This window comes from Perissodus microlepis, chromosome 1 (genome assembly GCF_051167445.1).
Source record: "Perissodus microlepis isolate ML-2025 ecotype Zambia chromosome 1, ASM5116744v1, whole genome shotgun sequence".
Lineage (NCBI taxonomy): Eukaryota > Metazoa > Chordata > Actinopteri > Cichliformes > Cichlidae > Perissodus > Perissodus microlepis.
This window is the reverse complement of record NC_140461.1, coordinates 14,597,196-14,621,434: the sequence shown is the minus strand read 5'-3', so window position 1 is coordinate 14,621,434 and position 24,239 is coordinate 14,597,196. Positions and strand designations below refer to the sequence as shown.

At 39.7% G+C, this 24,239-nt stretch overlaps 1 protein-coding gene across 1 annotated transcript in view; it reads left to right on the top strand.

Moving 5' to 3' along the window:
* Positions 1-24,239, top strand: part of smyd3 (SET and MYND domain containing 3) — a 96,716-nt gene that overhangs the window by 37,138 nt on the left and 35,339 nt on the right. The gene's annotated exons all lie outside the window — the stretch shown is intronic.

The following is a 24,239-nucleotide window of genomic DNA, read 5'->3' as shown; positions in this document are numbered from 1 at the left end:
GAGTTCTGTTCTGGCTGTTCTGTCTTTTATTTAATGTGAGCTTAAAGAAAAAACTGGCTCATCTATTGAGAGAGTGAGAGTGAGAGAGAATATTGGGGGGGGGGGGTAAAAAGAATGTGAGAAGAAAACGTCAGAAACGAGCAGAAGAGGGATAGGAACATGTACCTACTCGCACCTACTCTGCTTGATAAAAGGTTTGAAGTAGCTGTATTTATGGCTCTGTGTGCATGAGGCCGTAACTGAGACTCCTGGGAAAAACACACGCACACACACACTTCTACCTACCTCTCTGACCAAGGTGGAAGCAGGGCAGCTCTCTATGGAAAAGTATGTTGTATTGTTTATTTCCCATATATAGTTACAATTTATCATGGAGGCACACACACACACACATATCACCACCACCTGATGTCATGTGTGGAGTGTGGCGCCAATAAATTTACACCCCTGCTGAAACTGCTTCACCTTCAATTATAGCAGCAGGAATGAGGAACATGTGTGTGTGTTTGTGTTGATTCTTATTTTTTGGTCGTTATAATTTTTGGTGTGTTTGCTTGCTGTAATGTAACTTGTGTATATCTGTGTGTAGGAGTAAATCTGCGTGTAGACAGATGTGCGCTGTAGGTGTGTGAGTGTAACTTGTTGTTTCTGTGTAGGAGTAATTTACTCTCACGGCTTTTCCTTATATTTATTGGCCATCTGTTGAGCAGCTAAGTGGGATGCAGACGCCATCAAACTACGGTAGCGTAACAAATGGAAAGGTTGTCACTTACCAAACTTTTTGCATGGGTGAATGAAGTAAAACTTCACATTTTTTCTAAACGGATCGACTAAGGAATGCAGATGCATGTATGCAGGAAGGAGAGGGGATGTATATAAATGAGAATATTGCATTTTAATGTTTTTGCCTGTACCATAATGTTTCCTTTTGCTCTTATGGATGCATGTTTGCCTGTATCCGGCGTTTGAAATCATTAAAATAATCCTCTTGTGTATGTCTTAGTATGCTCGGCCTTATCTCTTCAGCATTTCCCTGATCTGCTGTTGTAGCTGCCAGTGCCATGGGTTCTACCTAATTAGCTTAGGCTTTGCAAAATCTCACACACACGTACAGCTTTGTGTAATGACTTGGAGTCCATCATCATGGATGAAGTCACAGACAGTATAATGTGAAAAGAGAGCAAAAAACCATTTGTTTAATTGACTTAGATTGGCTGCATGTGTGTGGGCTCTCGTGGGGAAGAGGTGAGGAGAAGAAGATGAAGAAGGGGGGAAGGAAAGAAAACAAGGCGCTGAAATGACTGGCGGGCCATGGGAAAGGGAAGGAAATAGGAGAAGATGCAGAAAAAAGAGAGCTTGTGAGGAAAAAGATTTCAACAATCAAGATCAGAAACAGGGTTGAGGAGATTTGGAGAAGAAGAGTGGAGGACACAGAAAAAAGGGACACTCTGAAAGGACTGACTATAAATTGTTTTGAGTTTTTGATAAATCTGCATGCCAGATTTAAAATTCTGCAAATTGATTTGACCTGCAGTGTGCTGTAGAAGACGGGGATGTATGCTACATGTTTGAGCTGGGGGTAGGGTTAGCTTAATGAGAAGCTTTTGGCTGCAGCAGCCGCTATCTCTCTCTCTCTCGTCTCCTTTATCATCCCTCATACTGGCACTGCTCTCTCCTCTGTCGCTCCGGCATCTACAGTAATTACTGTTCTTTGGTGGTTAAGAGGAATGTAGACAGGGATAGAGCGCGATAACGTGCCAAAGTGTGAGTATTTGTGTATTTTGTTTAATTTCCTCCAGACTTTCCTCTAGAGGGATGTTCCAGGAAGTGCGTTTCCTAAGCTGTCTTTCGCAGATTAGCCTTTCACACCAGCACAGTGACCTGGCAAAGACCTGTTGAAGTAAAACGTTCTGTGCATGTGTTCCAACATGAGGTCATGGATTGCATCCTGACCTTCCACCAAGCATTTCAGCCTGCTCAGTCTGCTCAGCTCTGTAATAAAAGGGTTTTTTAATGGGATATTTCAATAGTGAATTGTACTTTAGCATGTTGTTGTCATGTTACACAATCCTCTCTCAAATGAAAATATATTTCACATGTTTAATCAGAGTAAAGATTTTCTATTTACACAAAAATGTCTGTGAAAGAAGGGAGGGAAATCCTTAAATCTTTGGCTGTTACACCTTTTTAATCCCTTGTGAAAAATGTAATGATTTGTGATGTATTTGTTTTGCATTTGAAAACAGAGGGCAGCATAATTATATGCGTACATGTTGACATTTTTCTTGCACTGATTGGTCACTTGCCTTCCATTAACCTGTGGGTTTATCATCGCTAATCATCATCACTCCTGTACTCATGATGCTTTTATTAGTTATCTCACACAGGACATATAAAGACTATGTATTAAATGAAGGATCAGCCTACTATTAAACGGTGAACCATGTTGCCTGTTCAATTTTAAAATACCCTGTGTCATAAAAAATGTGCTTTTATAGGGTAATTGCATTATTTTATTCACACCTTTATCTGATCTCATTCCAAATACCTGGGCCAAAACCACACTATCTGCAACACATTAATATCACTGATATTATAATACGAATACTATAATACTAAAGTTTTCTGCCTACATGGATATAGTTTTCTTAAAATGTTTCAAATTAACTCTAAATATTTTAAAGACATACAGTCTGATTCCTTATTTACCGCTTTTTAAAAATAATAATAAAGACTGCTAACACACACATGCACACACACACACAGGCACACATTTGTTTGTAACTGATTGGACAGACAAATATGAGACCAAACAGCTTTGGGACATTGTTTAATCTGGTTATAACAGTTCTCCTGCCCCCTTGGGAAGCAGACTGTAGGTATTCCAGATGGCCAGTCTGCCACTGAAAGTAGCTTTTTTGTTAGCTACTTTGTTATAATTTGGACCTTATGTTTGGGTGTTGGCTAAATAATTGTGAGTATTTTAAGCCATTTTCCCAAACCGTGTATTTGGGTAAATTTCTCTGGTCATCTGCCTTGTAGGTTACATGATGTTTCCTGGATGAGGCTGTGCCCTGTTTAGAAGCCTTAACACTTCTACACTTCCACACAGGTTACTCTTGCATACATTCAGTCATATACACAGTAATTTGGAATTAGCTTTTTTGTGCTGTTCCCCACTGTATGGATTATTTGTCACATAATTAAAAACACTGAGAAATGTATAATTGTATTTTCCTCTATTTAAGATCCCTCAGCTATCGCCTTAATAAGTGCAAAAAAATAGTATAAGGGCATCATATTAAAAGAAAAATACATGGAGAAAATTGTTGTTTACACTGTTGTTAGCATGTATCAACAGTCTGACCATTTGCTTGCAAAAAGTAGTAGCAAAGCTATGACTAAATTCTTTGAACAGTCCCAGGTTTCCATATACTGCGATATGCAGGTGAAACCTTTCATCAGTGATGTCATGGGGTAAACGGTATATTTTCACTTTGGTAAATTGACAATTTCCCATGTCCCCTGCTGTTTGCAGGGATTTAATGGCACCGTGTACATGAAAGTTATTTTCAGCTTTTACAGTTAATTTGGATGATAAGGAGTGATAATATTAACATCACTGTGCTTAAAGGCCACACATTTTCTGTCCCTTAGCCAAATGGCCTGTATATCTGAGTCTAAAAAATGTAATCATATTGTCTATACTTTTACAGGAAGAAAAAGCTAAGAGCAAAGTGTTAGCCTCAGAAATGGTGATCAGGTTTGCAATCGGTGCTTTTGTTCATGAAATACGGCTGTAAATATAGAATTTCTAATGGTACAGCTACAATACAGGGTTCAAGTACGCACTCGTCCACCCACCCGTCCTCTCTTCCTGTTCACCTGTCTGCAGGTCATTAGCGAGTTAGGTAAAACTTCCTTGTCTTGTGGAGGGTGGGGGAGGGTGGGGGAGGGCAACTGCAGCCTGTAAAGTATCCAGCGGAAGAATGCTTAACCATCAGTCCTTTTATTTCCATCCTGAATATAAATGAGTTTCTGCAGGCTTCGTTCCCTCAGTCTCCCTCTCATCTGTCTCTCATCTCTTTCTTTCTCAGTCTCCTCTTAAACCACAGCCAAGCATGAAACAGCGAGTGCTGTTCAGGGACAGTGAGTCACACCTTCCTTGACTATCAACTTCTCACTCTTCTGTGTGTGTGTTTGTGTGTGTGTTTGTATGGGTAACATTTGTGTTCCTGCAATCTTTTTAAGTGGAAATGAGCATGAATTTTCTCAGAAACCCAAAAAGCCTATTTGCTGTACCTTATTGTGAAGAGGATTATTTTTAGAGTCAGGGACAGGAAATAATCGCGTGTTTGTGTTTTTTATGTGCACTTATTTGTTGTCCCATAGTGGATGAGAGCTCGGTAGCATTTTGTTTCTGGTTTCTGTTATTTTCCCTTTAATGGGCATTCATGCTGTGCTTCCTCTTGTTAAACATCAGCAACTCGTCAGGAACACAAATAAGACTTTGTGTGTGTGGATGCAGATAAACACGCATGCGTTTTATTCTCTCCATTGTGTCATCTCTGCTTCCCGTGCATAGACAAAAGGAGCACAAATTAGACATGCTGTTATAAAAAACAAAACAAAAACAACTTATATTGTAGGCTATAATTTATTCCTAAACACTAAGTTGCAGTAGTTTTTTTTAATGATAACATTAAAACTTTATGAACTTTCTTGCATAAGACAAAGATAATCATTTGTGTAGCCCACTTCCACACTATACGCTAGGCACTGTGGTAAATGTAAATAAAAGCAGAATTCAGTTTTGAACTGAAACCTGTTATTAAATTGTAAATAATTAAAAGTCCCAGCATTTTGTAAATGGGGTTATATATTTGCACTTAGAGTTATTCAACTTGGTGCTGATAAGAAAGTTTGTGGTGGCATCATGTCTGCAGACTAAATATGCATTTACATCCAACTGCCTTACTTAGTCAGACTAGAGTAATGATTGTAATTATTGGAACTCATATTTATATTAACATTTTTTTATTTATATAATTGGATATTATATAAATAAATAAATCTCAGCAATCAAAAATTCAATGGGAAGAGCACAGATTATTGACCGAAAAGGTGTAGGCTGACGCTTAAGCTTATTACATGCACACTTTTCATTCTAAATGGTAACACTTTTCTAAGTAGATTTTACAAAAGACAATAGTAAATTGATCCAGTATTAAGAATAAACAGACTAAAATAGGATGACAACCTCACTACCGCTAGGAAAAATTGATGGTAGCACATTGCAACCAACCGGTCTACAGCAACTCCAGTCCTCAAGAGCTACTGTCCTGCAGCTTTTAGATGCATCCTTGTTCCAACACACCTCAATCAAATGAATGGCTTGTTACCAGGCCTTTGCTAAACTTTATGGCACGCTGAAGAGGTATTTCTACCATTTGATTCAGCTGCGTTGGAGTAGGAGTGCATTGCAAAGCTGCAGAACAGTAGCTCTCGAGGACTTTGGAGACCTCTGTTTGGAGACCCCTGGTGTGTCTTTTTGCAGTAGGGGACCCCGCTCGACTCGTTGTATTCTGGTTATATTCATGTTTAAAAACAAGGTTGCCAAGTGCCTATGTGATTTTGTGGTTAAACCACTGCCCTGCGGCAGCTTTGTCAGTAGTTATTGAGGAGGAATTTTTGAATTTCTGTTACCAAACTATGAGATATTGGCTAGATTTCAGATGAAAGTAGCAATGTGAATTTCAGTGTACGTAGAGAGCAACAGATTTGTGATTTTCTCCAGTTTATCACAGTTAAATGGTGCATTATCACAAACAGATTGCACGTAAAGGCCAAGTTGACGCCATTTAATGGGAAAGTGATAGAAAACGGATAGCATACTGACTCCGTGTGTTTGGGTCTCTGTCTTTGAAACAACCCCAAAGGCAAAAGGACTCCAAGCTTGTGGTTGCAGTAATTTTGGTCATGTTTTCTCAAAGTTGCAAACACCTCATTCCCAAAGATTTTGCAAATTTTCAGAGCCAGCAAGCCTGACTGATTGAGTAGAGGTATGTGCTCTCTTATGTCTCTGTCATGAAAATATAGTTCAATACTCTATAACCTCACCTAAAACAGTGACCATTGTAACAGACCAAATATTTTTATTCTAAATAATAAAAGCAGTCCAAGTTTTCCAACAGGTGTTCAGTTGGGTTAAGATCTAGTGCCTGCAGAGGCCATAGCACATGATTTTCATATTAATCAAACCATCCAGTTTTCACTCATCCCATACAGATGTGACACAGATGATGTTTTGAAGAGGAGAATGAGTGATTCACTAATCATAAGATTAATGCAAAAAGTACTTGAAAGGCTCAGTAAAAGTATACAAATGTTTCATCTCAGCATAATGAGGATCAGTCGCTACAACTTTGTATTGATTTATTGAGTTTTGACCCCTCACTCTAAGGGGACAAGAATAACAGGTCACCAGCAAAATGCCTCCCACACTGAACAGAGCTTTGTGGTCACCTCACTGTAGGAGTCAGACATCCAGAACTGTATGACATCTAAGCATTCGCTCACTTTGGTTAAGAAACACTTGTAAGATCATATCACTTTTCTCTGCTTCTCTGTAGACTGCTGCTGTTGGTTTTGCACCTTTAAGCACACATATGTAATGTGTACTTTATGAATACATACTTGACGTTCCTCTATAATAACTGTCAGACTGCTGTTACTGAGGCATTCTCACCAGGTCTCACATTAACAGTCTTGTAGAGGTTTTTGCATATTATCCTAATGCACAAGCACCAGGGCATTAAACATGCACCACTGACCACCAGTTGTGACTCTGTGTGCTGTTGTCTTTCCAATACATCTCGGACTTCTCCAATTCATGCCCTAAACATGAACTTAGTTTCAGTATCACTTTGAGTGTTCTTGTTGCCACCATGAGAAATATAGAAATGAATTAGTCATTTTTATGGACAGAGCCCGATAGGTTGCTAATTACTTTATTGTATCAGACACCTCAGCTGTGTGAAGGTATCTGTGTTTGTTGTTTCCCCATTTGTTGAGGCTTTTTCTTCTGTATATGTCGGCAAGTGTTCCTGTGTGTGTGTGTGTGTGTGTGTGTGTTTGTTATAGGGAGAGAGAGAGAGAGAGAGAACGAGCGAGATGGTGTCTTTCTATTGATTGAATCTGGCAGAGCAGGTTTCCGATGTGTCAGCAGTTTTGTTCACCCGAAGCCAGCCGGATACAAAAAGAGACAAAACCACAGAGGAATGATGGCAAGTAGACAAATCGGAGACAGTATTTTTTTTTTTCATTTCAGTTTTTCATTTCTTTTTTTTTTGCAGATTATGATAAAATGATTTTCTAAAATGGACTTACTTGCTAAGTTGGTATAAAAAATATCTGTCAAGTAATTGTCTTTCTTTAATTTACATTCAACCTCACATATCATCGCAGTTAAGTGATTTGTGTATTTCACCTCTTAGAGAGACCAAAGGGGGATTTCGAATTTAATGAACCCCTCCCTGAAAACACCCCCAGGTGGAGATGAAAAGAGTGTAAAGGAGTGGGAGGGGAAGATGACAAGGGGAGGAAGGACAAACACACAAACACTTGTGTCCCTGTGGCCTAGTATATCTAACATTGTGTAATTACAGTGGGGAGTGTCTTTAATTGACTCCTACTGCAAACCCCTGGAGTCTGCAATGAGAGTATATATGAGAGAGTCCATCAGTACGAACAAATATTATAATGCAGCTCTCCTTCACTCATAGTATTGTGTTTTTATGGATATATTTTATTTAAATAAGAATATATTTATGTGTATGTACAGTACAATATACAGCGGCAGGGAGACAACTGCTATGCTGTAACAGTACCAGATGAGTCAAAATAATAGCAGCTGGGTATTTGCTATTATGCAAAATTAAAAATAAGCATTTTAATTTAGTATAAAAAAAGAAACACAGTTTATGTCAGCAAACACATTTTCAGTCTTTGCTTTAAATCTGCGTCTCATTATTCTCACGTCATATTGCCATTCAACTTTCGCAAACTCACCACATCACAGATTTAGCCGTAAATTTATATTGCAGGAATTTCATTATATGTCAGGTTTCTGCAGCCCAAAGATATTACATTTTTTTTCTAACTAATACGTGTTTTTCAATTATTTTTGTGGTAAAATGAGCATTTTCTAGCCTAAAAAATTAATAGCGATTTAAATTAATTTTAAAAATATATTAAACGAATATTAAATCAAACTACATTTGATGTGTCGTTTGAAGGTGTACAAATTGAATTGTTACCACCAAACACCGAATCGTTGATCCAGCCTACGGCTCAAGGCTATTCACGCACTTTATATGCAAAACGCCCTGCACCACCTGGTCGAGATATATATAAAAATAATCAAACACTACAGGGAGTGCAGAATTATTAGGCAAGTTGTATTTTTGAGGAATAATTTTATTATTGAACAACAACCATGTTCTCAATGAACCCAAAAAACTCATTAATATCAAAGCTGAATGTTTTTGGAAGTAGTTTTTAGTTTGTTTTTAGTTTTAGCTATTTTAGGGGGATATCTGTGTGTGCAGGTGACTATTACTGTGCATAATTATTAGGCAACTTAACAAAAAACAAATATATACCCATTTCAATTATTTATTTTTACCAGTGAAACCAATATAACATCTCCACATTCACAAATATACATTTCTGACATTCAAAAACAAAACAAAAACAAATCAGCGACCAATATAGCCACCTTTCTTTGCAAGGACACTCAAAAGCCTGCCATCCATGGATTCTGTCAGTGTTTTGATCTGTTCACCATCAACATTGCGTGCAGCAGCAACCACAGCCTCCCAGACACTGTTCAGAGAGGTGTACTGTTTTCCCTCCTCGTAAATCTCACATTTGATGATGGACCACAGGTTCTCAATGGGGTTCAGATCAGGTGAACAAGGAGGCCATGTCATTAGTTTTTCTTCTTTTATACCCTTTCTTGCCAGCCACGCTGTGGAGTACTTGGACGCGTGTGATGGAGCATTGTCCTGCATGAAAATCATGTTTTTCTTGAAGGATGCAGACTTCTTCCTGTACCACTGCTTGAAGAAGGTGTCTTCCAGAAACTGGCAGTAGGACTGGGAGTTGAGCTTGACTCCATCCTCAACCAGAAAAGGCCCCACAAGCTCATCTTTGATGATACCAGCCCAAACCAGTACTCCACCTCCACCTTGCTGGCGTCTGAGTCGGACTGGAGCTCTCTGCCCTTTACCAATCCAGCCACGGGCCCATCCATCTGGCCCATCAAGACTCACTCTCATTTCATCAGTCCATAAAACCTTAGAAAAATCAGTCTTGAGATATTTCTTGGCCCAGTCTTGACGTTTCAGCTTGTGTGTCTTGTTCAGTGGTGGTCGTCTTTCAGCCTTTCTTACCTTGGCCATGTCTCTGAGTATTGCACACCTTGTGCTTTTGGGCACTCCAGTGATGTTGCAGCTCTGAAATATGGCCAAACTGGTGGCAAGTGGCATCTTGGCGGCTGCACGCTTGACTTTTCTCAGTTCATGGGCAGTTATTTTGCGCCTTGGTTTTTCCACACGCTTCTTGCGACCCTCTTGACTATTTTGAATGAAACGCTTGATTGTTCGATGATCACGCTTCAGAAGCTTTGCAATTTTGAGACTGCTGCATCCCTCTGCAAGATATCTCACCATTTTTGACTTTTCTGAGCCTGTCAAGTCCTTCTTTTGACCCATTTTGCCAAAGGAAAGGACGTTGCCTAATAATTATGCACACCTGATATAGGGTGTTGATGCCATTAGACCACACCCCTTCTCATTACAGAGATGCACGTCACCTAATATGCTTAATTGGTAGTAGGCTTTCGAGCCCATACAGCTTGGAGTAAGACAACATGCATGAAGAGGATGATGTGGACAAAATACTCATTTGCCTAATAATTCTGCACTCCCTGTATGTGGATTTTCACCTATCATGGGGGGTCCAGAAACGTAGCCCCTGCGATAATCAAGGGTATACTGCACATCTTTTTGAAGTCTCTTATAAAACCCAAATATATTCTGTCAGTAGTTTTTGGTTCCACTTGATTCACTTGATTGGTTTTAGTCAGACGTGGGTTTGGGAATTTGTTTACTAAACAAATTCAGAAGTGAACTAAGTTGTAAACCTCAGAATTGCTTCAAGAATTGCTTACTGCTTTTTTGTTTCTGCTCAGAAACAAATCCTGTGCTCGTGCTATTCTTGTGGTAGGACCCTACCCGTCGACTAAACGGAAGGTTGGTGGCTTGATCTCTGGCAACTCCAGTCTGGTATCAATGGGCGTGTAAATGGGTGGATGTTGATGTATAAAGTGCTTTCAGTGCTCAAGTAGAGCAGAAAAGCGCTGTATAAGAACCATTCCATTTAACTTATTTAATAGTTTTAGTTATTGTTTTAATTCTTTTATTGTCCTATCATTGTTTTATATCGTTATTATTGTTTTATATTGTTTCTTTTTAATGGCATTTTTATATTGTTAAGCACTTTGTGCAGCATTGTCTGCCTGGAAATGTGCTATATAAATAAATTTGGCCTTGATCTTGATCTTGACCTTGACCTTAACGTGTACCAAATACTGTATACTTGTCCTACGACAGCCTTGTTTAGCTTCTTTGTCTGTGACCCTTGTCGCACTGGGTTTGTTTGAGCTGAGCCTGACTTTTTTTGTCTCCCTTACCATAAAGGTCAATTTTGGTATCTTACATCACATGATGCTTCCCTGTGGTTCATATCTACCTTTACTCTAATCAAAGGAAATTAAATTGTTCCTTATTTCGGGCAAACTGAGCACAATGTATTCACAGCGGCGTGAAGAGAACTGAATGCTATAGCTGATGAATGGTCAGCCCTACAGGCAAAGTGTGTGTGCTCATCAGTTGTATTGAATCGCTTGTTGCTAGTTTTCAGTTGCATTCATCAGTCTTGCGAATGCCATTAGCTTCAGGCTACATGTAATCTAATTTTACCGCATGGCAATGATGTCTCATAATGACAGTCGCTCTGATATCGACTGTTCTTCTAGTGTAAGTGTCACGACAGATGGAGAGAGGTGTGTTATGTACTTTTTTCAGCTCCCTTGTACAGAATACACACACACATATGCACACACAGAGTGCACTACTGTCCTTGTAAGTCAAGGACATCTCCTAGTTTCACAGGTGAGGAAACACAGACTGATTCTGCCACTGAGTGAAGAACAAAATAGAGAGGAAGAGGACAAGGAGAGAGAAGAAAATGAGGATTAGTGTAGTAGGTGAACAGATGAAGTTGGAGGTATAAAAAATTACCTACAAATAACAGGAATACCAGGAATATGCCATCTCGTTGACCTGAAATTCTCGTGTCCTACTTTCAGCTGGAAAAGAAAGGTTCACGAGCTGTTCGCAAGCTCCTGCTTAGACTTAGTCGTGAGTCACACCAAATCAGATTATTGTCTAAAATTTGCAGACAAACAGAGTCACCGTTGCGTGCTTCATTTCTGATTAACCAGTGGAACGTCTGCAACCCTGGAAAGCATTAAACCCTTAAGCTAAACTTGAAGTGGGAATGTAAGACTAGCGCTCGCTCGCTCCCTCTGTCTCTCTCTGTGTGTCTGCGGGTGGGTGTTTTCTCCCTAGTTAGCTGACATTTCAGAGATTAGAGGGTTTTGATCTTTCATTTCACATCACAATCTCTGCTCACCACACCCTTTTTGCTGCCTCCCCCCTCTCTATACCCTACCATCCTTTTACTCCCTCATGCTTTCATCATCCTATGGTTGTACTGCTGGAAAGGCCGACACGTCTCTGAAGGAATGGGCAATGAGCTGGTGAAGAGCAGAGTGGGGGGGGGGGGGGGGGGAGAAGGGGGGGGGGGGGGGTATGGGGAAAGATGAGAGAAACGTAAGATGAGTTGATTATGGAAGGGGTAATGGAGGGGAAAGGTTGGGGGAAGGTGGAATCAGATGGAGGTTTGGATGTTGAGCTGGAGATATTTAGAAGTCTTCTTTTTTTATTTTTTTTTACCATAATGGTAAAATGTAGCTTTATTTCACTTTAAAAACTAATTAATCCTTTTTTTTCTTAAAGACACACCTAATATTTTACATGCTACAGGAGCTGAAAATGCCATTAAACCTGTTATTCTGAGGTGATTTGGTTGGAGATGGGCTTCATATTTGCTTGATGGCCCTGTACTGTATAAGCTCTTCTTAAAATGAAGCCATTCTTCCTCCCTTCCCTCACTTTCTTTCTCCCCTTTAATTGTAAAGCAGGAAACAAAAGTGACCAAAATGCAAACATTCCTCTCTTCCCACCCCCCAGTTTGTCCTGTCTTTTTGCCTGTTAGATGAAAACTTGATGAAACGTGGACAACTGTTGCGTGCGCTGCCGCGGTTAGGGATAACAAGAACCCCGATCTGTAATTGTGTGCAGCATTGCTCTGCCACATCCACATAGCCTGTAATCCAACAGGGGCCTGAGAAATGAAAGCCTTCTTTGTTTGAATGCATGTGTTTTGATATCTGACAGCAGAAATGATTATTTATGTCACTTGTGAATAGGGTTTTAAAAGTATTACCTATGTGTGTGTGGGTGTGTTAACCTTTCATCTTCCGTCATGCACTGCCTGTTTGTTGTCGTTTCTCCACACATATCCCTGCTGTCCTCACGCTTTCTGACTCTTCTCTGTTGAGGTCACCATTAATAGCCTTTTCCTTTAGGGAGATCTGTGAGTCAATAACTCACACAAACAGACACACACTAAAAAGCAGGGACAGATCTATGAAGTCTGTTAAAGGACGCTGACAGTCTCTCTCCATGATACTTTTCCTTTCCTTCTCGCTCACCCGTTATGCTTTGACGACGACAGTATATAGGGAGTGCAGAATTATTAGGCAAGTTGTATTTTTGAGGAATAATTTTATTATTGAACAACAACCATGTTCTCAATGAACCCAAAAAACTCATTAATATCAAAGCTGAATGTTTTTGGAAGTAGTTTTTAGTTTGTTTTTAGTTTTAGCTATTTTAGGGGGATATCTGTGTGTGCAGGTGACTATTACTGTGCATAATTATTAGGCAACTTAACAAAAAACAAATATATACCCATTTCAATTATTTATTTTTACCAGTGAAACCAATATAACATCTCCACATTCACAAATATACATTTCTGACATTCAAAGACAAAACAAAAACAAATCAGCGACCAATATAGCCACCTTTCTTTGCAAGGACACTCAAAAGCCTGCCATCCATGGATTCTGTCAGTGTTTTGATCTGTTCACCATCAACATTGCGTGCAGCAGCAACCACAGCCTCCCAGACACTGTTCAGAGAGGTGTACTGTTTTCCCTCCTTGTAAATCTCACATTTGATGATGGACCACAGGTTCTCAATGGGGTTCAGATCAGGTGAACAAGGAGGCCATGTCATTAGTTTTTCTTCTTTTATACCCTTTCTTGCCAGCCACGCTGTGGAGTACTTGGACGCGTGTGATGGAGCATTGTCCTGCATGAAAATCATGTTTTTCTTGAAGGATGCAGACTTCTTCCTGTACCGCTGCTTGAAGAAGGTGTCTTCCAGAAACTGGCAGTAGGACTGGGAGTTGAGCTTGACTCCATCCTCAACCCGAAAAGGCCCCACAAGCTCATCTTTGATGATACCAGCCCAAACCAGTACTCCACCTCCACCTTGCTGGCGTCTGAGTCGGACTGGAGCTCTCTGCCCTTTACCAATCCAGCCACGGGCCCATCCATCTGGCCCATCAAGACTCACTCTCATTTCATCAGTCCATAAAACCTTAGAAAAATCAGTCTTGAGATATTTCTTGGCCCAGTCTTGACGTTTCAGCTTGTGTGTCTTGTTCAGTGGTGGTCGTCTTTCAGCCTTTCTTACCTTGGCCATGTCTCTGAGTATTGCACACCTTGTGCTTTTGGGCACTCCAGTGATGTTGCAGCTCTGAAATATGGCCAAACTGGTGGCAAGTGGCATCTTGGCAGCTGCACGCTTGACTTTTCTCAGTTCATGGGCAGTTATTTGGCGCCTTGGTTTTTCCACACGCTTCTTGCGACCCTCTTGACTATTTTGAATGAAACGCTTGATTGTTCGATGATCACGCTTCAGAAGCTTTGCAATTTTGAGACTGCTGCATCCCTCTGCAAGATATCTCACTATTTTTGACTTTTCTGAGCCTGTCAAGTCCTTCTTTTGACCCATTTTGCCAAAGGAAAGGAAGTTGCCTAATAATTATGCACACCTGATATAGGGTGTTGATGTCATTAGACCACACCCCTTCTCATTACAGAGATGCACATCACCTAATATGCTTAATTGGTAGTAGGCTTTCGAGCCTATACAGCTTGGAGTAAGACAACATGCATGAAGAGGATGATGTGGACAAAATACTCATTTGCCTAATAATTCTGCACTCCCTGTACATACTGTCGTCGTCACTGCCCACAGTTTTTAAATGCCGTCACAGTGGATCGCTAAGCCATCAGGCACACACAGGCGCACACACTTTCCCACCATTCATGGTGATGACATGGTTAGCCACGGCAGCCACCTCAGTGCCAGGTACAGCTGGTGTGTGTCAGCTCCACTGAGCAGAAAAAATGCTCTTCCAGTACACTGCACAACAGACGCACTGGTTGCTCTGATGCTGGCAGGCAGTGTCTTCTATTTCTAGTGTCACTACACTATAACGCGAAAAGTACCCAGCAAAACTGGATGTTTAGCTTAAAACACCTCCTGCCACCTACTGTAAAATCTCACGAGGGTTTTTTTTTTTTACTGAGGAAAAAGCTTCCAACAACTGACAGGCGGTTTCATTATGTTGAGAAAGGAAGCAAATAGCGATAGAGATGTATAGCCTTATTTTCTGGAAGAGGATGGAAGCTGCGATTCTGTGGTGCTGGGACTGAAGGGTTATTTATCTGACCACTGCGAGCAAAAGCTATAGGCAGAGCCTCCCTGCAGGAATGACTCTGTGTCATATTTTCATCCGTGCTGTTTGAAGCTGCTGGTAAAAACTAGCCTCCAGACATCACCTGCTGTTGTTGACTTCAACCCCACAACACCCTCAGTGTATGTGAGTGATTGTGTATGTGTGTTCATTCCTTGTTTTTTCCCCCTTTCCCCTTTCATTGCTCGCCTCATTGTTTCTTCCCTTAGCTCTCCCTCCTTCTTCTTTTATTGTATTTCCATCATCTTTCACTCTAACGATGCCCAGATTTCCTTAAGCTGCCTCAGATGACTCATAAAGATTCCTAAAATTAAAAAAGACAAACAAACAAAAAAACATGGACTTTTTTTTAAAACTTGCTGGCTTGATAGCTTTTTCCCCCCCCAGGTCTTTATAGCAGTTGCTGGTTAGCGTATCAAAGCAACATAATCTTATGGACAAATCTGCTTGATTTGATCCAGTCAAGATTAAATGACTGACTTTAGCAGCAAAACTATGTCATGCTGCTTCGTTGTTGTGGTAGGAGCACGGATGGCAGCACAACTTGGAGTTCTCTGACTCGTTTCTGTTAGAGAGGTACTGCTTCTAAAAGTAGGAAGTAGAAGAACACAATACAGTATGTAGATTATTAACTCTGGAGGCAAATAAGGTGATAAGTGTGACGACATTTACTGCCACTGGCCTGGATATCCAGCTCTTCAGCTAGGCTGGTCCAATTATTCCTCCCCATTTGTCAAAACTTTTCTGTCCTCATCATATTTGCCTTTAAAGGACAGAATTCAATTACTGAGACTTATGACTGTGACTGCTATCTACTAAATTATAGGAGTGTATAAATAATTTAATGAGTAATGTATTGGAAGCGCAAAGGTTTTGATAGATACAAATAAAAATGGCCTTTTTTCTCTCATATCATCCTATATTTTGATTTTTCTGGCACATCTTTATACTTTGTTTTTAAAATATTTCTTTTATTTAGTATCGTCTCTGTAAATCACTTCTAGCTCTAAAAGCAAAGGTCTCACTCTGCTGCCTGCTCATTTATCATTCAACCAGTAACAGAGGTGCTGGCGATGATAGTTTCCAGTATTGATATGTATCAGTTGGATGACCACGAGAGCAGATAATCATTTTCGGACCATCGAATCCATCTTTTCTAATCGAACTCTCTCGTGCCTTTGAGCAACCAAACAAATCAGATTAGAGTGAAGAGGATCAGCAGATCCCAGATGACCCATTCGATCTTGAATCTTATTTTCAGAGGGTAGATGGTGACTTAAATGATGTAGTTAATCATTTTTGAATGTAATTGACAACCGATTAAGAAACGTCCAACCACCTTTTATCTGCCTGACCCATGTGACACTACAGTTTCCTTTTTCTTCAGCTCTTTAGATCAAAATTACAGGCTTACAGAGGTGGTTTGCAAATGTGCGTGATAAGGTTTTGATAAGGTACGTGCTACTACAGCACTGCACTAATATAAATCAGCAGGTGGTTTGCAGCATATCCCATTGTGCTTGGGACTGTGTTTGTGTGGTGGATCCTCCGTGGATGGAACTGTGTACCAGTGTTTCCTGGTCTCTCAGGTTTGAATCTTGGAGTTTGAACACAATGTAAACGACTGGGGCTCCTCATGTCTTTCCTTAGGATTCAAGTCCAGTAGGATTTATTGTATGGCTGGTTGTAATGTCCTCCAGGGGTGCGGCACTACGGTCGGGAAGCACGATTTCCATAAGAGGGTCTTTTGATCTGCAGCAGGATTTAGTTGTGTAGTATATGTCAACGTAAGAGCCACACACCAGTATAAGGGCTTTGTCATATCATATCTTACGTAATAATACCAGTATACATTTTTCCGTGATATAAAAATGTCATAGTGTGATATAATTGCTATAGCAACGCCATGCAATTATGTTCCGTCCTATGCGCAACAAGAAATGCCCGGATATGTCTGCGAGCTGTGAGACTACTGTGTCTGCTTCAGATGACGATTTAAACAGGAGCTACATAAACAACATCCAGCAAAGAGCAATACTTTGCAAAATGTTCAAGAAAACTGTGCTGAAACTGGAAATGGCAGCAGTGTTATCAGTGACAGTAGCTCATTGGGAAAGATGGCTGGAAAATGCCCATCGTTTACTTACTTAAATGCTGTTGTCTGGATTTTCTCTATTGTTAGAAATATTATTGCAAGTTTTCTTGAAATATTCTGTTAGTAGCCTAATAATTTTGAGTCTATGTCGCCCGCCCCGAACCAGGATGCGTTTTAACAAGACGATCAGTGTATTTATCACTGCATTTACGATTAATGTTATTTACGTTTTTTTTGTTGTCATGTGTGACTTGTGGAAATTGAGATGATGATGGTTTTTGAAAGAGCTGAGAGTGTGGTTCATTTGTAATATAGGGAATTTTATCTTTCAAAAGCAAATATCAATCATACCTAATTTACGTTGCTTGGGTCAAGTGGGTGAGAAGGATGGGTGAGTATCCTGCAGTGGGAGTTTAAATTCAGTATTTTCTGCAGTCACTGAACCACTCGAATAAATGGATCCTGAGCTCTTTGTCTATAATTTCTGTAATTTTATATGGAAATTTTATCTTCAGTGTGTGGCTTATTTACTAATTTTAAACAGATTGCTTTTACAGGCAAGGCATTGATGAAAAGTACAAATTTTCCTAGCAAAGTGTTACAGCCCAATAAATTACTGGCTGAAGATGTTCAGGACATCGCTCCAGTTCCATTTCCAGCAAACTGAGTAACACTGCTGCTCTTTCATGGCCTATATCTGTAATCTTCCTCCTTTTCTCTGCTTGATTATCATGTTTTTCTCATTTCCCACTCCTTCCTCAACCCTTGTTTTTGTTCCCTTTCTGTTTGTCTTGGTCTATGTCTATTTTCTCTCTGCTCTCTCTCATCATCAGTTCTCACTTTCCCCTTCTCTTTCCTCATCTTTCTTTTTGTAATATTCTCTGTCTCCCCCAACTCTTTTTTTTTTCCCTGCCCCTGAGGCTCGTGGTTTGTTCCTGAGACAAAAATATCAGCCATGGAGTTTCACTAATGAACTACTTCAAGTTGTGTGTGTGTGTGTGTGTGTGTGTGTGTGTGTGTGTGTGTGTGTGTGTGTGTGTGTGCGCGCGCGTGTTGTCCCGATGTGACTCTCTCTCTTTCTCTTCCCAGGGTAGCAATCAGTGAGAGGTTAGTTCTGTTTGTTGTATTTGTTCTGTGGAATTTAATAAATAAGTGGGAATAAATAAATGAATTATTGAAGGATATGAATTATAACTGGGCTGGCGTTTCTATACACACAACATCACGCACAGTGGAATGAATAATGAACTTTTGCTTAGCTCTTTAGTTACACAATAATGATAAACGCTTGTTTTTGTAACACTGGAAACAAACAGGCCTGTTGTCCATTTACGAAGGAATGAATGTTGTGGTGCTGATTTGAGGAGAGTTTGTGAGGATGGTGAGCGCATGTGACCCAGACCAGCAGTGGAGAGAAACATTGTCTTTATTAGAGCTGTGATGATCAGGTTATTCTGATATATTAGATTAACTGATTTGGCAAGTTTAAGAACTGACAGACAAAAATTAATAAATCAAAAAGAGAAAAATAATAATATTCATCACAGACGGAGGTAAACAGAAATGAGTTCAAAAGTATATTCAGAGGTCGATTTAATTAAAGCCTTAATGAGGTTTTCGCGCTCACTTCTTGCTTTTTAATTATAGAAATAGTCATGTATTATTTAAATTTTGTTAAACAACTCTGCTGTCAGCAGAGTCTGAAATAAAAACGAAATACAAGACTTCCCGTCTTATTTGTCAGATCAGTCTTAAATGTATTTATCAGTTCCATATGTTTGTCTTTATATTGATTGTTTAATGATCCCTTTACATTTAATTATTAATTAATTAATTTAATTATTGATTTTTTGTAGTTAACATACATTTTCAGTAATTTACTTTGCAGATTTGCTTTAATTAGCATTAATGTGTCAGCAGTTCATTTCAGTAATTCAGTCATTTACACAGGCACGTACTTTTATCTGCTTCCTTATTTCTCGAGGGCTTTCCATGATATGGCACAGATGTTTTTAGACTGGATGCCATTCCTGAACTGACTTGGGAACAAAGCTAGGAGGACACTATCTTGTGACCACTGAGGCTAGGTTCCTAGTCTCAGATCAGGGATCTTTTTCATGTCAGGCAGTTGTGTTAACCACTACACCACCGAGCCACTAATAAATTCATAGTTAATCACATGTTCGGACGCTTCTGTACTTCCCAAGAACATGCAGACTTTATTTTATTATTTGTAGACTAACATGTCAATTCCTATTACTTCAGTAAATTGTTTAAAGTGAAAGAAGTGTAATAGATGTCACCCACTGGTTTTGAATTCCACATCTTTCATTTACTCTTTTGAGATAATTTTTCTAAGCCAAATGTTGCTGAAGTGCCAGATTGTTAGTTAGCTACAGATGCAATGCACAGGCACACATATGCTAATTAAAGGGCATTTGCATCTCTGGTTAGACTCAAACTAGCAACCTAGCACCCAAGTGAATGTGTTAACCGCTAACACTTTACCCACAGACTAATAATGTTCTCGCGTTTCACTCATTAAACAGATTTCCTCGATGGTTGGTTGCTAAAATGCTCCAAAAGAACCAACATGACAAACATGTTTAGTGACTCCAGTTAGTGGAGGTGAGCTCTAGCATGCACAGTTGGCTGCAGCCACCTGGACACCTGGCAAAGTGGCCACACTCTTAACTCCCCTGTGTTAACAAGGGTGGAACCATTCATAGAGCCAAATGTTTGTGAATTTTAAAAATGAGAACCTTTCACTTTTTTTTAATGCTCCCTCCAGTGGCCGTTCTACAAGCTGCAGTTTTCAGCACTTCTCTGATTCAGAACTGCAAATCCTACAGTATTAGTCAGAATTTAAGTAAACGTACGCAATGGGTCTTCATCCAAATTGTGCTCACGGTCAGGCTCGCATTTGTTGTTTTATGGGCAATAACATCTCCGTAACATGAGCTACTAAATCAGTGTAGCCCTGGAAATAGGTATTTGAAGTAGTGACATTAAACATAAGAAAGAAACTATTCACCAACATGAGTATGCTTAAACCTTGAACTTGCATAATTAGTTGTTTATGTGCTGTTTTCCATCTTAATTAGCACTCGCATTGACATTTACAGGAGTTTTCTCCCTTAGTTTAAGATCTGAGCATGACGTTTTAAATGTTTTTTTCATCGAGTTTTATTAGTTTTTCTGGTAATATTTTTAACTTCACAGTGTTGTGGAGGCATTTACTCCACTGGGCCTCAGTGGCTGTCGTTATTTTAGCAGCGCCTCATCTTCTTGTTCTGTCTTTTCCAGCATGTGTGTGGTGTGTGCGCGTGCCTGTGCACTGTAGGAGATGGATGAGCGTAATTTCCATTGGCCTAGGCACTGCTTTATCACTATAGTGTGTGCACACATATTGTTTATACATACACACATGGCCCAAGGCACTACTTTATCACTACAGGAAACAAACAGGGTTTTAAATCAAAAGCAGATTACATTACACCCCTATACATGTCACAGCCAGGCAGGCACACATACACATGGACACACAAATGTTGAAATGGGACTTCACACTCTTTCATGTTCAGGGCGCATGGACACTTAGGTGCATGGATTGGAGCCACAGTCACAAACATACGCTCCAGTGGTGGATGCACCTACGTGTAGACGTTTGGTTTTTTTTCATTCTTATTGAAATTTTCAGTCAACTCTATACAGGATGTGATTTTACTGTGTTTATAAGCACTGACGCATTTAATGGAAACAGTGAAACATGCACAAAAATAATGAATACGTCCTGCATCCACCTTCCTCGACAGCTGTCTTGTCTCTTTGGTACGTGCTTGGTTATTTCTCTGAACATGTATCCTTTCATCTATTCAGTGAAGTAGTCCCTGTTATTTTTTTTTCTTAAAACCTCTAACCTTGAAGCATTTCAAATAAAAATAAACTCAGCAGATGACCGGTTGAGAAGCAGAAACTTGTATCTCCACACACATACGGGCAAAACTGAGGGCATGTTCAGGAAGAGCACAGCCAAATAGCAATCAGATTAACTGGTACAGTTTTTCCTTTGATTATGAAGTTTAATCAGTCTGGAAAGAATTCTTTTTTTTTTATATTTGTTCTTTTATTGCTAAATCTTCTCTGAAGTTGCCATTATCTGCTTCACCTCTGAAACATTACATATAAATTTGGTCTTTGCATTACCGGTCTTAAAGAGTTATTTAAAATGTGCTTTTAGAATCCATGTGTTTTCTGCCATCCTTGGCAGGCAACCTCGCCACAGCAGATCATCTGCCTCCATCTAACCCTCTCCCTAGCATCCTCTTCCTCTTTTCCTCCTGCCTGGCAGCTCCATATTCAAAATTCTTTGTCCAATATATCCAGTAACCTCCTATCCAATAACACATTTTCAGACAAATCTGGGGGGTTTGGGCAGGTGACAAAAGCCTGGATAAATGAAGAGTTGCCTCAGGAGGGTCATCAGACAAGACTTTGCCAAGCTTAGCATGCTATTATTGGCAAAATAGTCCAATTAAATAAATAACTAAAATCCATGAACGTGACCTTATTTATTCTGAGAAAATATTCTGATATGGAGCATTTGCTTGCTGTTAAACTGGGTACCTAGCCAATTGAGTGAGAATGACAAAAAGAGTTTCATTTAATTCTTTTCATCAAGCATCTATTCTTACTTTCCTCACTGCCTGATTTGCCTGTTCCCATTAGCAAAAACGTGCTATTATTTTATTTGATTTATTTAAAGGTCACAGATTCGCGCTCTTGGCTCACTGAAATCAAAATAAAGGTTAAGTTAATCACTTAAGTTACAATAATGAAAGATATTACCATTTAAATACTGAACAGATCTTAACCCACATCACTTGAGTAGAAAAAAAATCTGAAAATACATCTGAAAATCTGTGTTTGGAAAGTCAGTGTTTCAGTCGATTATCTGTGTTACCAAGCAGCTTATGTTAGTAGTGAACTTCCTGCCTCACTGACTGTTAAAACTATCCTCTAAATCAGCGGTTTTTGCGCCACGGACCGGTTTATCCCCGACAATATTTTCACAGACCGGCCTTTAAGGTGTCGCAGATAAATACAACAAAATAAAACTAGTACCGGTACAGAAAAAAAGAAAATTTATTCATAACACACGTGAAACGACCCAGAAAAAACTAGTAAATGACAAAAACGATAACAAAATAATACTAAAAACAGATAAAAACCATACATTTAACACCCGAACCTCAACTCTCGCGGCCCGGTACCAAAAGACTCACGGACCGGTACTGGTCCGTGGCCCGGGGATTTACACGAGGAGGAGGCACACTTAACTGTGCGGGATAAATCTCCAATCCCTTATGTGTCTACAGTAACGCTCTCTGTGCTGCACTATATTCTGTTTCTAATATGAAGTCACTTCTTTGCTTTGCACCGCATGCTTTGCAAAAAATAAATAAAAATATGGCAGGTTCTCATGTAAGATGAAAAGTGGCAGACAGACTTTAGGTTGGATAGAGTCCCATAAACAAGTCTGCATTGAATTCTGCTGGAAAGAAAAAGATTATGAAGGCTGGTTGTAAATACTAAGGCACCTGTTTAACACGGGTAACATGAAAGACATGAAAAAGTAATCAGTTAAAGGGAAGAAAAGAGCTTGTGCAATTATTCCATTCAACCTGCTATTATTTGTCATCATGATGCTACAAGTAAAAAACAACAACACCGATACTGTTTATTTATCCTCTGAACCATTGTGTGGCATCCAAAAAAACTACACACATGCTCGTGTGATAATGCACACGCACAGCTGTAACCGTGTTGCGTCGGTAGGTAACTATTGATTAAATACTATCTGTGCCATAAAATCACCATTATCATTACATTCGACTGTCCTCAAATGTGAAGAAACGCACATGCGGTGTATAAATGGATGAGCTGCTTTTGTTGCAGTGATTGTTATGTGTAAGCATTTAATCACGCCTGAATGCTCAAGCACACACAAAACAACTCAGAGAGGTTTGCGCACGGATAATTGGAGGAGGCATTTGGCCTATAACCTGATGGCCGTCCTGGAGTGGGAGATAATTGAACTTTTACAACCTCAGGGAACACGTGTGTGGGTGTTTGTGTGTGAGAGAGAGAGAGCATGTGAAATCCAGAAGTAGAAAAGCTGTTATTTATGTGGATCATTAGACTGAGGGCCTCTCCTGAATTTGAATATTCGTACTAACCTTTATTATTTACCACAGAATTATTATTTGCTTCTTACATGACAACGCGCCATAAATTTCCCAAATTACACTTTAAAAATTGCTTTTGTAACCGTCTTTTTGTGCAGCCATGGTAACGGTCACGCTAGGAAAAGTTTAACAGCTGTCGCATTAATGTAAAGCAGAGGGCTTTTCTGTTTTACTGCTTCATGTCGTCTTTTTACGGCATAACACACCAGTTTTCACCAGTTTTCATCAAAACAAATTAATGCAAAGTGCATACAGTTACATATTTTAGCTGAAAAATGGGAAGTTGTTCGAAAAGGCTTAGAAAGTCATGTTGCTGTACAGGTTAAAAATAAAATGGCATTTCAGCAGTTGTGACTCTGGATATGGTTATTGGAATGGCTGAGTGTCCAGTTACCTGCCTCTCAGCTTCCACTACATTGCTAAAAACATGTTATATATTTGTCCCCCAAAATGTCCAAACTCAAAACTTTCATGCCTCGGGCCTTGAAAGGGCACATATTCAGTGGTTACAAACGTGACACTGACACTAACCTATAATTGCGGTTTGGTGGATTTGCCTGTTCTGCTGTGCAGAACCCAGTGCCAGAGTGGCCCTCGGGAGGACAGGGACATTTCCCTGTGGCTTGAGGGAAATTTATGGCTTTCTATTAATCTGAGCAGCAATATGTGTTAACAAATAACATTTGCATGTCCTATGATGGTTGCATTCCTAGTGACTTAATGTACATCCTTCTTCCAATGGGATAACATGCCATGTCACAAAAGTCAAATCATTTCAGACTGGTTTCTTAAACACAACAATGAGTTCAGTGTACTCAAATGGCATTCACAGTGACCATACTGCATCTCAGTACAATAGAGTATCTTTGGGA